This window comes from Artemia sp. Qi Xiang Cuo, chromosome 9 (assembly GCF_049724085.1).
Source record: "Artemia sp. Qi Xiang Cuo chromosome 9, ASM4972408v1, whole genome shotgun sequence".
NCBI classification, from domain to species: domain Eukaryota; kingdom Metazoa; phylum Arthropoda; class Branchiopoda; order Anostraca; family Artemiidae; genus Artemia; species Artemia sp. Qi Xiang Cuo.
In genome coordinates, this window is record NC_142802.1 from 21,771,237 (window position 1) to 21,786,230 (window position 14,994).

The 14,994-nt window shown below is 33.0% G+C and overlaps 1 pseudogene across 1 annotated transcript; it reads left to right on the forward strand.

The window, feature by feature from the left end:
- Positions 1 to 1,670: 1,670 nt before the first annotated feature.
- Positions 1,671 to 7,779, forward strand: LOC148948448 (uncharacterized; annotated as a pseudogene). The gene is made up of 2 exons (XR_016142248.1): positions 1,671 to 1,784; positions 6,595 to 7,779. The product of XR_016142248.1 is annotated as an uncharacterized LOC148948448 (transcript).
- Positions 7,780 to 14,994: the final 7,215 nt, after the last annotated feature.

Below are 14,994 nucleotides of genomic sequence, written 5' to 3' on the forward strand. Positions count from 1 at the left end.
AATCCTAGGGCCAATAGCCCCCCCCTAAGTCCCTAAATGTATCAGATAAAAATTTTGAGATAGACATTTTGTTAAAAATAGTTCATAATTCAGATATCAAAAACTCCGGTGTTGACACAGCCCCCCAGGGCCCGGGGATAGGTGTTGTAAGGTATGCCCTGGGGCATATATTTCTTTTCTTGAAGTTCGGGTCGTATACAATTATGAAAGGGCTCAATGTATGGAACTGATAGATGTAAGTCACTTTTTCATATGCAAAACAATAGCAGTGCATATATTAAAGGCCAGACGGCTCAAATATTTTATTAGTTATAATAATTATTTTTTTTTCAGATGCACTTCATATGAAGTGGATCATCGTATAAAGCTCAACAGTGGCTCAATCGATCGGAACTCGAGAATTATAGTGACTTTTTTAAGGGGCGTAGGTGATTGGAAGGCAACTAGCACCCCTTATAAGCCCACTCTGTCCCCAAACACATCCACTCGAAAGTTTGAGATAGCCCTGTCAGTTTACGCCGGCCTAGTTGATTTCCATATATACTTTTTGTTTTGGAGGTGGACCCTCCCCCCCCCCCCCCAAAGCCCTCAGGGCACGGGTTGTAAGTAATACCCTGGGGTATAACTTATTTTTACTTCAATAAAGAATTATTATACATAAAAATTAAAAAAAAAGTAATTCCTATTTCTTATTATAATTTTATTAAGAAAAAAGGACAAAAAAAAAAAAAACATTCCATACGCGGGTTGTTTAAAGAAAACATTTATGTTTTTAATTTACTATTAGAAAAAAATTAGTTTTTTTTTCATAAAAAAGTTTTTACTTGGTTTTTGGTTAATTTAAATTTTATTTTGCTTCTCTGTATTTTGACATTCATCCTAGGAGGTATTACTAGTGGTGGGTAAGTTTGCCAATCGCCTTGAGAGTATTAATAGAAATGTTTACCTTTCAGTCTCAAAAGAATAACAGAGAAGAAAAAAGAGACAAAATTGTTATTATAATTTTACAGTACTGCAATAAAAAAAAACTTGAAAAATTATAATTAAATTAGACTACATCAATTTTAATCTGCAATAATCCGTTGTAAGTCTAAATTTACTTTATGTTAAAAGTTACAGTTATTATTACAAAATTTTGAATATTTCTTTTTAATTGTTTACCTTTCAGTCTCAAAATAATAACAGAGAAGAAAAAAGAGACAAATTTGTTATTATAATTTTACATTCCTGCTATAAAAAAAGGGAGATGTCTTAATGTGTGGCAATTGGTGAGTTATCAATATAACGTCGGTTCCTAGTAAACTATTAGCCACGTTCATACTGTATCACCTAAGAGCAGGCCTGTACTTTACTCTTGTTTTTGGTAATTTTGTTTTAGAAAGTTAGACTGGATTATTCATTGTCGTTACTGTTCCTTTTGGTGCTCATTATTTTAAGTTTGAACTTTTATTTAATCTCAATTCTGCTCACCTTGGTAGCTCTTAACTTCTTTTTTATTTTTTAAACGAACGTATTTAATTAAATTGGAATAAAACGTCCTTTTCATGTATAGATACTAGCTCCTTTAGCAGTGTAAATATTAATAAGGCCTTAATTCTTCTTTGTTAAACTGAATGATTCACTTATTGCTAAGAAAATTTCAAAACCGCCTCTTATCGTTCCAGGTTTGCAAAGCATGCAAAACTTTTCTCCTATTAAGCTGATTGGTGGGGACACTCCCCCAGGATATTCGACGCCTAGTGGGGGAGAAACAGATCCTGAAATGAGCTTTTTGAACACACCAGGTATTAATATTTTTGACGATTGATATCTACTTATATCTATAAGTAGATGCTATTATTGCATATTTATGCTATTTCTATTATTTACGTCAGACTTGTTGTAAAGCGAGTAGAAATTGCAATAAATAACCGAGTCAAACTCAAAACGAGCAGAAATTAACATGAGTAGTGCTCAAAACCCCTATGCCTTCTCAAGGCCAGAACATAATTTGCACTTTACTGAAAAAATATAAATGTTTTTTTTTTTATAACTTTAATAAATCAAATAATATTAACATTTTGATTGCTAAATATCAGTTTATGTATATTAAACTGACAATGCACATTCATTTGCATTTTTTTCAGTAAAGTGCAAATTATGTTCTGGTCTTGGGGAGGCATAAGGGTTGCCCTCCAATCACATTCGACTTTTAAAAAGGGCATTAGCTCTTTCTATTTTCAATCGAATGAGTTCTTTTCGAAGCTCCTAAGGCAACTCCTTCGATACGAAGTGCTCTGGTCTAAACAAAAAAAAAATAAAAAAAATAATACGTGGTACCTACATAAATCTTTACTATAAAAATGTCAAGCCTTCCAATCACTTTCGAGTATTCAATTTCCAATCGAATGAGCCCTTTTTGAAATTCTACGACAACGCTTTCTATATATACCTTACAAGCACCAAGGGCATAAATTACAACCCTTTCCCTCTGGGCTGTGAGGAAGTTGTCATCCTCAAAGATCTAATTTCTAGAACTTTCAACTATGTTAAACAAAATGGCTATCTCAAAATTTTGATTGGATGTATTTGGGGAAATGGTGGGCGTGAGAGGGGTGTTAGTTGCTCTCCAATGACTTTCAACTATTAAAAAAGGCACTAGCCCTTTCAATTTCCAATCAAATGAGCCCGTTTGTAGTTTATACGACAACGCTTTCAATATAAACCTTATACGTCCTCAGGGCACAACTTACAATCCTTTTCCTGAGGGCTGGGAGGGGTGTCATCCTCAAAGACCTGATTTTCAGAACTTTCAACTGTGTTCAACTTCAATTGTGTACACATGTATTTTTTATGCACTTGTTGACTTGGCAGGCCAAGTCTTGGATTTTTTCTAACATTTTTCTTCACTTTTAGGTCATTCCAGAAAAGGATCTAAAAGAAAGATTTCTTTAGGAGAGGGTGAGGTGCTTGAACCTGAATTACCTTCAGTTACGAAGAAAACAATTCAACCCCCTCTACCTGAACCTGTGTATGAGCGTCATTTGACAGATAAAACTTCAGAGCAGCTCGTACCCACAACAGTTCCAGAGGGTATATCAGCTGACTCTCTTGAAGGTACATCAGCGGGATCATTACTTATATTCTACATGCATATGAGAAGCTTAAGCAAAGCCATAACCCCAACTGACTTCTATGGTCAGTGTCAGGCTATGTAAAACAATATGTTCTGTCAAATAAACGTATCTAAATACAATCCTTATAAGAAAGAGTTTGTATTGCTAAATAAGGAAACTTTGTTAAAAAGGGAAAGGGTTGCAAAATTAGTTCATCGGAAATATACTCTGAAAGAACATTGGCTGAAGCCGGATTCTACCAAATTCATAGCAACTTGATATTAATTCTAAAATTAGAAGGACACTTCTTACAACTATCAATATTTAGGTTCTTCTGCTTTCGTTATTGATAAGGATCGTCAATTACCTACCATTCATCAAGGAGGCACACTTGTGCCTCTATAAAGAGGCGACCCACCACAATGTTAAGCGATTTCAGGTCCTAGAGGTCGCAGAGAGACGGCGGTAATTGCATTTTGTAGCCCAAGCTCAAACTAAGAAACTTGCAAAATTTCATCCTCCTCCGACTTTATCTTCATGGGGTAAACTGGGCCGGAAGTTTGGAACCTCACACCACAGCCCCCCTTTATCGTTGTCCGATTGGGCTGAATTTTTTAGGTTAAGGTTTCCTAGGGCTCGGGAACTTATCCTCAAAATTTCAGCTCAATCCGATCACTCCTTCCCTGTTTTCAAAAAACCAAATATAGCCACTTAAAATTCATCTCTTTTTTTTTTCTTAGCCACGCCTACAGGCCACAGTTGGCAACGGATCCGGTTGAATGAGGACTCATTCGAAGCAGAATTCGACCTGTTAGGGCCTTTTGATATTTTCAGACCGAAAAAATTATCCCCCGAATTTACATTTACGAAAAACCTCGTTTTCCTATATTAGCCCATGTTAATTTTTCCCTCCACAACCCCCCTTTAACGTTGTCTGATCGGGCTGAAATTTAGAGGATAAGCTTTCCTGGGGCCTGGGAGCTTATCGTCGAAATTTCAGCTCAATCTGATCACTCCTTCCCTGTTTTCCAAAAACCACATATCAAGATTTTTGGGAATTTGCTTGCGTCGAAAATACCTTCTATTTGCTAAACAACAATTACTATTGTGTTTGTATAGTCCAGCGGCTAAGACTTCAGACTTTCAGGCGGAAAACTCGGGTTCGATTCACCATCAGAGCAACTTTTTTATATACTTTGAAAAGAAACTCAGTTTCTTTTTTAAATTATTTGAAAAAAATTACGTTTTCTAAAGAGTTAAAGAGGCTGAGTTACAAGGTCGACCCTTAAAACGTACAGGGATTAGGAGGCACAGTTGGGGGGCTGTTAAAGAGGCTGAGTCACAAGTTCGAACCTTAAAACGTACAGGGATTAGGAGGCACCCTGTACGACGTGATTTGAGTATTCAGGAATTAAAAGCCTTAACACAAGAATGTTCAAGAGCGGGGGGTTTGGGGGGCGGAAGCCCCCCAACTTTAACTCCTGACACGATCAGCTAACAGTTAGTCAAGCAATAATAAGTAATAAACTGTACAAAAACGTGCAGAAATTATTTGAAAAAAACTACGTTTTCTAAAGAGTTAAAGAGGCTGAGTTACAAGGTCGAACCTTAAAACGTACAGGGATTAGGAGGCACAGTTGGGGGGCTACCACCCCCAAACCCCCCGCTTTCGCAGCCTTTAAATATAAAAAAAAATTTCTTTAAACTGAAAGTAAGGAGCGACATTAAAACTTAAAAAGAACAGAAATTATTCCGTATATGAAAGAGGCTGTGCCCTCCTCAACGCCTCGCTCTTTACGCTAAAGTTTTTATTGTTTAAAAAAAGAGTTGTGAGAAAGTCAAACTTTAGCGTAAAGAGCGAGGCGTTGAGGAGGGCACAGCCTCTTTCATATACGGAATAATTTCTGTTCTTTTTAAGTTTTAATGTCGCTCCTTACTTTCAGTTTAAAGAAATTTTTTTTTTTATTTGATGGATGCGAACGAGGGGGGGTTGGGGGGTGGTAGACCCCTAACTGTGCCTCATAATCCCTGTACGTTTTAAGGTTCGACCTTGTAACTCAGCCTCTTTAACTCTTTAGAAAACGTAGTTTTTTTCAAATAATTTGGAAGAAGCCCGATTATAAGGGCTACTGGTTGATACCTCTGTTCTTGTTGCAGAAAAATATTTTTTGGCAACATAAAATATTGTGTGAACCAATGAAAAATTGTGCTTACCAATTTAAAATCCAGATGATAGTCTTTGTAAATATTCCTTCGGGTCTTCATATTAATGAACCCCAATTCAGGGTTAATTATCTGTTAAATGACCTTTATTAATATGGGCATAAGTAAACTCCACCTTGATGCACTTAAATTCAAACCTGTAGTTTTATTTTAATTAGATTTTGCTAATTCAAAAAAAAGAAGACTCTCCAAGAAGCGCCCATTCAAACTTATACGTTTGTTAATCGAATTTCATTAATCCAGGAGATGAATAAATTGTATTCTAATTAAGTAAAATTTTCTAGAGTGAGAATTGCCGCAGGTTAACGACAGCTTATATTCAATCAAAATATAAGTCATGGAAGGTCTGTGACAAAACTGAGCCACCAATTCTATAGACTAAGTTTTTCGATCGCATTCGATCGTGTAATAAACCAAGCCAAACCATGTTAGGCTCCTGGTGTAATCGTGATTTGAAATAAGTTGAGTGTCAAAAATTTACAGTTCTAGAAAGATATTTTTAGCAAACTGACCAAAGGACTTACCAATCGCTAAAGAGAATATGCATATTTCATAAAGCCATTTTTGTGTGCTACTAGATTGTGCTTAGAACTTGCTTGTGAGCAATTGTGTTTCTTTCAAAGGTCTTCTAGATATCCATCATCATTCTGATAGCAATGCTCAAAAAATTGTTCCTTTAAATGAATTTCTAAATAAGTCAAAATCATTAACATGAAAAAATAAACATAAAATATTTCAGTCTGCAAAATTTGTTTGTAGGCTAAAAACTAAAGCTGAATATCAATTTGAATTACACCAAAGTTTGTTCAGAAATCATGTCCATGTAGATCCCCATTTTTAGACATACATAATTATTTTCTGCTGTCTACGAGTTCAATAGTACAGTGGCCTTCTTAATTTATGGAATGTTGCTGTTGCATTAGTTTTCAAAGTAAAATTATGATACAAGCTTAATATAACTTCAACTAGGGGAGAGGTGTAGAAAAGGAAATTATTCGTTAAAACCTATCAAATTTTTTTAGTCCCGTGTGACTTTAAGGTTGTGAAGCTGATAAAGATTTTTATATTATTATTTCAATTCTGATTCTTCTATGAAGTGGAACTAATTTCAAGTTGTGTTCTTTCATTTTTGTTTCATTCGAAAGTGGTAGGCAGTGTAGATCCCAAACAGGTAACAGTTATAAAATGGCTATGTTTCATTTGTAATTGCTATGATGTCTAGTTATTGAATCGTTTTCATCTTATTTAATTTTAATAAAATAATTTTTTACTATAGAGATAATTCACTCTACTGTGTGCAGTTCTGACGGTGTGGATCAACCAAAACTCTTTTGCCCAAAACCAATTGTGAAGCTAAAGAAGCTGAAAGAGAAGGCTATTGAAGAATTAACAGCTGGTATTTGGCGTTGCGCCTCCTGTGCAAAAGCAGTAAAATCGTTTTTTATGCTAAATCTTCACATAGACACCAGCTGTGAAGAACTTTCACCAATAGAATGTGACATCTGCCCTGCAGTATTTAGGGATTATAGAAATTTTGTTGTTCACAAGATAGAACACCAAATGGACAAGAAGATGTCCTATTTGTTTGTGTGAATGCATTGGTGATGTGAGTCAACATTTAGTTATACATGGTCATTTTTCACCAAGCGCATCTGAGTTAGAACTACAGGGTTGTACATCACTAGCTGTTACACAGAGTCATTCTGCAAATGTTTGTTTAAGTTCATTCAAATTGGATTCTGAAGCAAAAAACTTGGACAATAATAAGATATATTTGAATAGTTCATTGCGCAGTAAAAAACACAAAACATTGAAAAGACTAAAAAAAAAACGTTCGAAGAGAAAGAAATATATTTGTGACGTATGTGACAAGAGCTTTTATCAGTCAAGCGGTTTAATTCAGCACCAAACAGTACACACTGGGGATAAACCGTTTAAATGTGAGGTCTGTGAGAAAACTTTTTCTCAGTCAACCCATTTGATTACGCACCAAAGAGTGCACCCTGGGGAGAAACCGTTTAAATGTGAGGTCTGTGACAAAAATTTTTCTCGGTCAAGCGGTTTTATTCAGCACCAAACAGTACATACTGGGGAGAAACCGTTTAAATGTGAGGTCTGTGAGAAAACTTTTTCTCGGTCAAGCCATTTGATTACGCACCAAAGAGCGCACACTGGGGAGAAACCGTTTAAATGTGAGGTGTGTTACAAATCTTTTTCTCAGTCAACCAATTTGATTAGGCACAAAAGAGTGCACACTGGGGAGGCACCGTTTAAATGTGAGGTCTGTTACAAAACTTTTTCTCAGTCAAGCAATTTGGTTACGCACCAAAGAGTACACACTGTTGAGAAACCGTTTAAGTGTGACATATGCAAGATAGAATATTCTTCTAAATTAAATCTTAATACTCATATAACAACACATTCTGAAAAAAACTTGCTAGTTCATATTGTACAATACTAATTTCTGTGGTCTTGCTGAACCCTATTATGCCTCTACTTCTTTTTTTGTTGCTCTTCTTTTATATTTCTATCAGTTCATTAATTAATTTTTTCTTGGAATATTTTTGTTTATTTCTTCAGTGATTTCTCTTTTGCTTATTGTTTTAACTTGTTTGTTTTCTTTGTATATGACTCCCCCCGCCCCCCCCCCCAAAAAAAAGAAATAACAAAATCCAGTATGTGTATGCCTATTGAGTAAACACCTCTGTAAAGTCCATTTAATTCTTCGTAAAATATTTTGCCAATTTTTTTGCCTATCCTTCTGATTCATTGATTTGTGGAATATTTTTGTTAATTTTTAAAATGAATTTTCTTTTGCTATTTGTTTTAACTTGTTCTTTCCTTTGGCCACGGCTCCCCCCCCCCTCTTTCAAGTAAGTATGTATGTGTATGCCTGGTTGAGTTAACATCCCTGTAAAGTCTGTTTTATTCTTCTTTTAATGTTCTCCACCCTATTTTGAAAGTTTCTTTGCATATCCTTTTGATGGTAACATTGCGAATAAATATTAATGCAGGTTTTAGTCTGCTCTTAAGGAGGTAAATCTTTAAAACAATGATTGTCACAAATATTTATGCTCAGGGACGGAGGGGGCTTTCTGCTCGTTAAGGGAGTGCTCCAATTTGGTGTGGTTCTTCTAAATTATTATAAAGCTTTCTGGACTCCAATTCAGATAACAAAGAAATAAGGAATATTGGTTTATCCATACAATCAGTTTCGAAAGGATCCAAAGCTTTATTTTCTAACGCAAGTACTTTGGAAACAAAATTTGTTCTGTTTTGGTTTCTTGACAACCAAAGGATGTATGAAGAAATATCTTGGTGTTTTGATGAAATTACGGCGCATTATTCTAGTTTATTTTAACTAGAATTCGCTGGAGAAGTGTAGGCATGTGGTTCTGGAACCACTCAATGTTGTATATTAAAAGAAGGATTACTTATTCAAATTATTTACTGCACATTTCCACCGTAATATTCTCTCCATACGTTGGATTGTGCATCCAAAGAGGAAGAAAGACAAATGAAAACAGTTCTGTAGGAGAATTCAGGTAATTCTTCCCAAAATTTTTGAAGTGAAAACAAAATTAGTTTGTAATACCATTTATCTTACCTACTCAAGGAATGATCTTTGTCTGAAATTTCCAATTCATTTCTGAATAATGAGTGACTTTTATTAAGGTAGAGGTAAAATAAATCCCTAAGTCTTAAGGATAATTTCTGTTGAGCTAGCAAAATTTTCTGCATGTATGTCGATATACAAACCTGTCCGCTCAGTTAACCTTTTTTGTTGAAGCAACTTGCCTGGAGCTACTTTCTTAAGTGTTAATAAATTAATTTTTTTTTTAAACAAAGAATCAAAGATATATTTTTTTTTTTTTCTTTTTTTTTTTATAAAAATAAACGACACTGTTTTGATTTTTTTTTCACTTTAAACCTATTTTTTACCTCAATTCTTTTGCGGCTTCTGTTCTATGCTCATTTATTAGGGTTCTGGTGTATTATCTCCCCCAGATTGGTGGTCATTATAAATTCTACAAAAAATAAGTTTTCAACTGAAACTAAGGACCAACATTAAAACATGAAGCAAAAAGAAATTATTCCGTATAAATATAAAAGGTCATTGCAGTGCTGTTTCTAAATTAAATTTTAATCAAAAACGAGCATAGATTAATTTAAAAAAAAAGTTTTTCCGAGGGAAGTAAACAGCGAAGTTGAAATTTAAAACGAACAACTTCAGCTACTAGTACTATTGCTAATGCAATTAATACTAATAATGTGACTACTTATACAACTATGGTTAAGGGTAAGAAGGTGAAATTTTTAGGGGGAAGGTGAGCTGAATCACAACACGCCGTCTGTATGCAAATTGTCGAAATGGTGTATCAGCAATATCTTTGGAAATGATTGGTGTTTATAGTTGAAACTTGTAGAACAGGTTGGGGGGGGGGGATGTTAAACTAACCAAAAGACAAAATTTGCATCCTATTGCTAATTTATACTGCTATTACTATTATTACCGCCTCAGCTACTACTACTGTCACTAAAGCCAAGACGTATACTATTATTTTTACTGCTTCTGATATTGGTGCTACTACTGCTAAAGCTAAGGGTATCAAGGCGAAAAACATGTGGAATATTGAAACTGTATTGTAAACTGTAAACAATGGTTCTGTGCGCATAATGCTACTGACTATATTTTAATTTAGACATTGTGACCTAGATTTGATGGGAGTAGATATAGTACATTTGGTTTTTGTACATATTAAATAATTTCTGGGTTTTTTCCTTATAGCTTTTACCTTTTCTTAGTCACTTATTTTTGGTCTGTTGTTTTATTTGTTGTTATTTTTGGTTTTAATTAGTACTGAAGACGCACTGTTTAATAAAGCTTATCTTGTCTTTTTCAAATAGCTTTAGGTCCGTCTTTGCTATTTTTTCTTTTGTTTTTTACCATTCAACTATTAGAGGGATAATTCAAATATAATATTCAAAAAATTGTACATGTATGGGTGACCATTAACCCCTAAAAGTCACTTTACTTTAGTAACCACCAGGAAGCTCTTTTTTCTGTGTTATTTGTGTCTTCTTTAAAATATTAGCAACTTGTTGCTTTTTTGTATATTGCATTATTTTAGTTCCTTGTTTTTGCGAATATTATTCAATTTTCTTGTCATATATGTCAACAGTCACTTGCCGCCATAATTTGGCAAAGTCCTTTTCCACATTAAAACTAATAGTTTTATTATTGTGGAATACCACTTCGTCCTTGTTTGCAGTGGAAATTGAATGATGTCATTTTGAAGATGCTGAAAACAAAGAATTATAAATAAAATATTAGAATGGAAATGAAACGAAATGCAAAAATATAACATTATCGAAACAAAATGTAAAAAACTTAAAACAGATGTATAGCTCAATTCACAAAACTATAATAGAAAACCTTTCAACCAGGAAGACCAGTGATGTTTTTTTCAAAATGTTGAAGACAAAGAATTAAAAACAAGATCTTGAGAATTTAAATTAAAACAAAGCGAATTGGGATGCAATTGAACAATAGCAGAAATAAATTGCAAAGAAATGAAAACGAAGAAATCACGCAATTCTACTTCTTCTACTGATAGTTCACTTCAGTATAAAACCGCTTGATGCCAACAACTATGTGCACTCCTCCATTCCAATATATCGAAGATAAGCACTTCTCCATCACAAGTCTGAATTATAATGGGTAATATATCTTGTCTTGTCCTTTTTCCAACCCAACCAAGCTTTATAGCGTCCTATAAATCGAAATAGAATTATTAAGAATAGGAAATTATAAAAACAAAATATGACCAAGCACTCACATTATCCAGAAAAACACATGAAAACAGATGAATTTGCAGAGGAAAACTAAGATTAAAAAAAAAAGTGAATTATATCGAGTTTCAAATGAACGGGATTGCCAAGGTTTAAAACAATAGTTCAAGACAGCAATACTAAAAAACCGAGATTCTATACCACTGTTAAGCAGCATATTTTTTTTTTTTCAAAATTAGCATTTACGATAATGTTTATGTGTCGATAGCGTTTATTGAACACCTTTCCAGCACACACTTCCAGCATCTCATTCAATCGGAACGGCCTGCTTTTCGCCTGACCCTATATAGAGACCGAAAGGTTGGTCAAAATCCAGAAACCATCACTCTGAACAATACTTTTGCTTTTTTACCATGTAACTTATTCATTTTTTATGCTTATAGAAAAATAAAAAAAAGACGTCGAAAAAGATAACCAACAAGGCTAACAACCTCTTAAATTAGTCCCAATCCAATCAACAGAAAATTTGAAACAGTCAGCTTGTTCTAATACAAGCCCAACTACCCTACCTACAAGCGTGCTTAGGTTACCCTTCCTTACTTCACAAATGCAGGGTAACAGTGCTTCCGGACTATCTTTTTGGTGTAAAATTAAGACGGAACGATAGAAAAATTAATATATGTGAAAGACTTGCCATTTAAAATTATTATTTGAACAGATTTATATTTTATCTTTTTTTTAAATATGTTTTTTACTTAGCTAAAACCTGTAAAAACCATTTTTAGAGCCTTAGCTAGAAAATTCACTTTTTTTATTTTCATAAACTCGATAAAAAAAAAAACAACAGACGATACGGTGGCCAGTGGAGAAAAAATAAAAGATAACGCGTATATTTCGCCTTTATCACAAACAAGGCGTCTTCAGCACGATATACCGAAAAAGAACAAGATAAAAAGAAAAAAAAACAAAACAAGTTAAAACTAAAAAACCAAGAGAGCTCGGGTGTTCACGAGAAACTAAACCCATAATCGCAACTGTTCCCACCGTGTCTAATGTTGCGAAATTTGTTTAAATTTTTTTTTTTTTTTTTTGGTGGTGGTTTTATTGGTTTTTTAGTGTTTACTGGTTTTGTTTTTTTTTTCTTTTTATCTTGTTATTCTTATTTATTTATTAATTAATAAGCCATTTTCTTTATAAAGGCGAAATATACGGATTTTTTTTAATTTTTCTTTTATTTTATATCCACTGTCCACATTAATTGGTGTTTTTTTTTTTTTGTGGTGGTTTTATTGGTTTTTTTTTTTTTTCTTTTTTTGTTTTTTTTTCTTTTTCTTTTTCTTTATATAGTTATTTATACTCCTTTTTATTTATAAATGCGAAATATACGAGTTGTTTTTCATTTGTATTTTATTTTTTCTCCACTGGCCACAGTCTCGGTTGTTGGTTTTTTTTTTCATGGCTGGCCAGTTCGGCTTAAGATCTTTAGTAAACTCGATAAAAGAGACATTTTTATTTGTCACTGATTGTCTTATTTTCTAGAACTTTTTACAGAACATCTGTCCAAACTACAGTTTTTTATCCCATTTATATGTTGAAAATCTGAAAACGGAAGAACAGGATGAAAGTATGAAACTTTTCTCCCGGTTTTTCGTCCAAATTTTCTTGAAAGCGGATATTCTTGCTGCATTGTAAGCTTACTTGCATTTGAAAAGATTCCAATCAGAAAAACTAATTCAATTTTATTCATAATTTTTATTTCTGCTATGGTTGGAGAGTAAAAAGTGTAAGACAAGGACCATTGAATTAGGGTGAAAGTGTAATTAGAACCAATAAATATATTTATAAAAATACAATAAATAGTCATGTCAATAGGACCAAAGATGCACAGTAATAAGTAACTTTTATGTATCCTAACACTACTGCAGGGTATCTGTGCAACTTTACTGCTCAAATAAATGAATAACATACTGTAAAAAAAGGGTGTTTTTTTCCCAGAACGAATAAATTCGCACACATACTTTAAACCAGTCCCACTCTGTCAAGAGATCCATGGGAATCATAAGATTGGAGTCTGATCAAGTATCGACTCACTCACCCTACCTAGACCTTCCAGAGGTGGTTTTAGGTGAGGGTTGGAGGTGGCACTTGCCCCATGTATAGAAATTTTATGCATACAAAATTCCGAATGCATTATTTTATGGTTGTAATCATTTTGTAATTTTTGAAAATTCACTTTTATTAAAATAAATTAGAGAGCACAGTTGGCAGTAAGTATAAGCAAATTGAATCTGAAATTTAATTTTTTGCATAATTATATTCGACATCGATTCCTTGAAAATAAAAGTAAGTAGACAAATTTAACTAATTTTAATGTTTTTTGCGATATTTTGTATTCAATTCTTTTTTATTAAATGAAAACTATTTTGATAAGGAAGATACTGTTGAAATTTGGCTTGAAAATTTTTGGGACACAGGAGAGGGATTTCGGCAATATCAAGATTTGTCCCTACTGCAAGAGAGACCAGAACCACCATTGAGGCCTTCTATCATATGGAAGAAAAAATAACTGCTAGATAGAAATATCCCACAGAGCTATGTGTTTTTTCAAAAGAAACAATTGGCATTATCATTTATTTTATATTTTTTTTTTACTTTAAAAAAATTCCCATGAATAAAATTCTCAAAAACAAAACTTTACATCCTGTTTGAATTTGGGGGTTTTGAAATTCATGAAATTTTGAAATTACTTGGATCAAACCTTTGCCAATTATTGACATCTAATACAGACAATAAAGAACCTCGAACAATATGCTTAGCATAAAATGTGTATATTGAAAGAATTTTGTATTTCAAATACTGGAAAATGTATCTAAATACATATTCCAAATACACAGAAAAAATGTAGTTAAATGCGAATTTTAAATTAAATGAAAATTATTAAATACGTATTTTAAATACATCTTTTTAAATAGTTGAGCATCACTGCTGAATGCATATATGTTGTGAAAGAGTATATAAATAATTTCTTAGGGACAGATTAAGCTAAGTTGAAACTCCCATAGTTTGTATTAATGTTACGGCTACTACTAATGCTACTATTACTAATAAACTAAATCAACAGGGTCAAAGTACATCAAGGTTTTAAAAATGGCTTATAATTAACGTTTCTGGAACAAAATAGGGCATTAAGCGTTATTTTTTCAGGATTATTGAGGGGGATAAATTTAAATAAAAAGGTGCTTTCTATATTAAAAATTTTAAAAAGATGTAATTGCAATATGCACTTAAAACCGAAAGAAGTTATGTTGGAAATTTCAGAACTTGTTAATGGGGATGTTGAGCCAAATCAATAGACCCATCGTACATTCAGGTTTTTCAGGAAGTTAAATTTCTGATACTTCAGGAGTGGATCAATATATTAAGTTGAAACTTTTAGGGCATGTTGAATGGAATGTTTAACAAAATATAGTTGTTAGAAAGGGGTTTACGCAGTATTTGGAATTACTAAAGGTATTAATGTGAAACTTCCAAGGTGTGTCTGGAGTATGTTTAACTAAATCAAATCACACTATATCTCTGCAGGTTGGTAAGAGGGTGCACAAGCAGTATGTCAGTAACTTCTTATCCTTAAACCTTAATCAGAATAAATGTTATATTATATTATAAATTAAAAATAAAAAAAAAATTTTTTTTAAAATTAAAACAATTATAAAAAAAAAATATCTGATGGAAGTAAAAAGCAAAATTTAAACTGAAAATGAACAAAAAATAATTTCGAAGTCTATAAAACATACATAAACAAAACAATATTTTTAAAATTCCGAGCACCTAGCGCTATACTGAAAACTAAGCTTACTTGATTTTTTTAGAGAATTGAAATAAT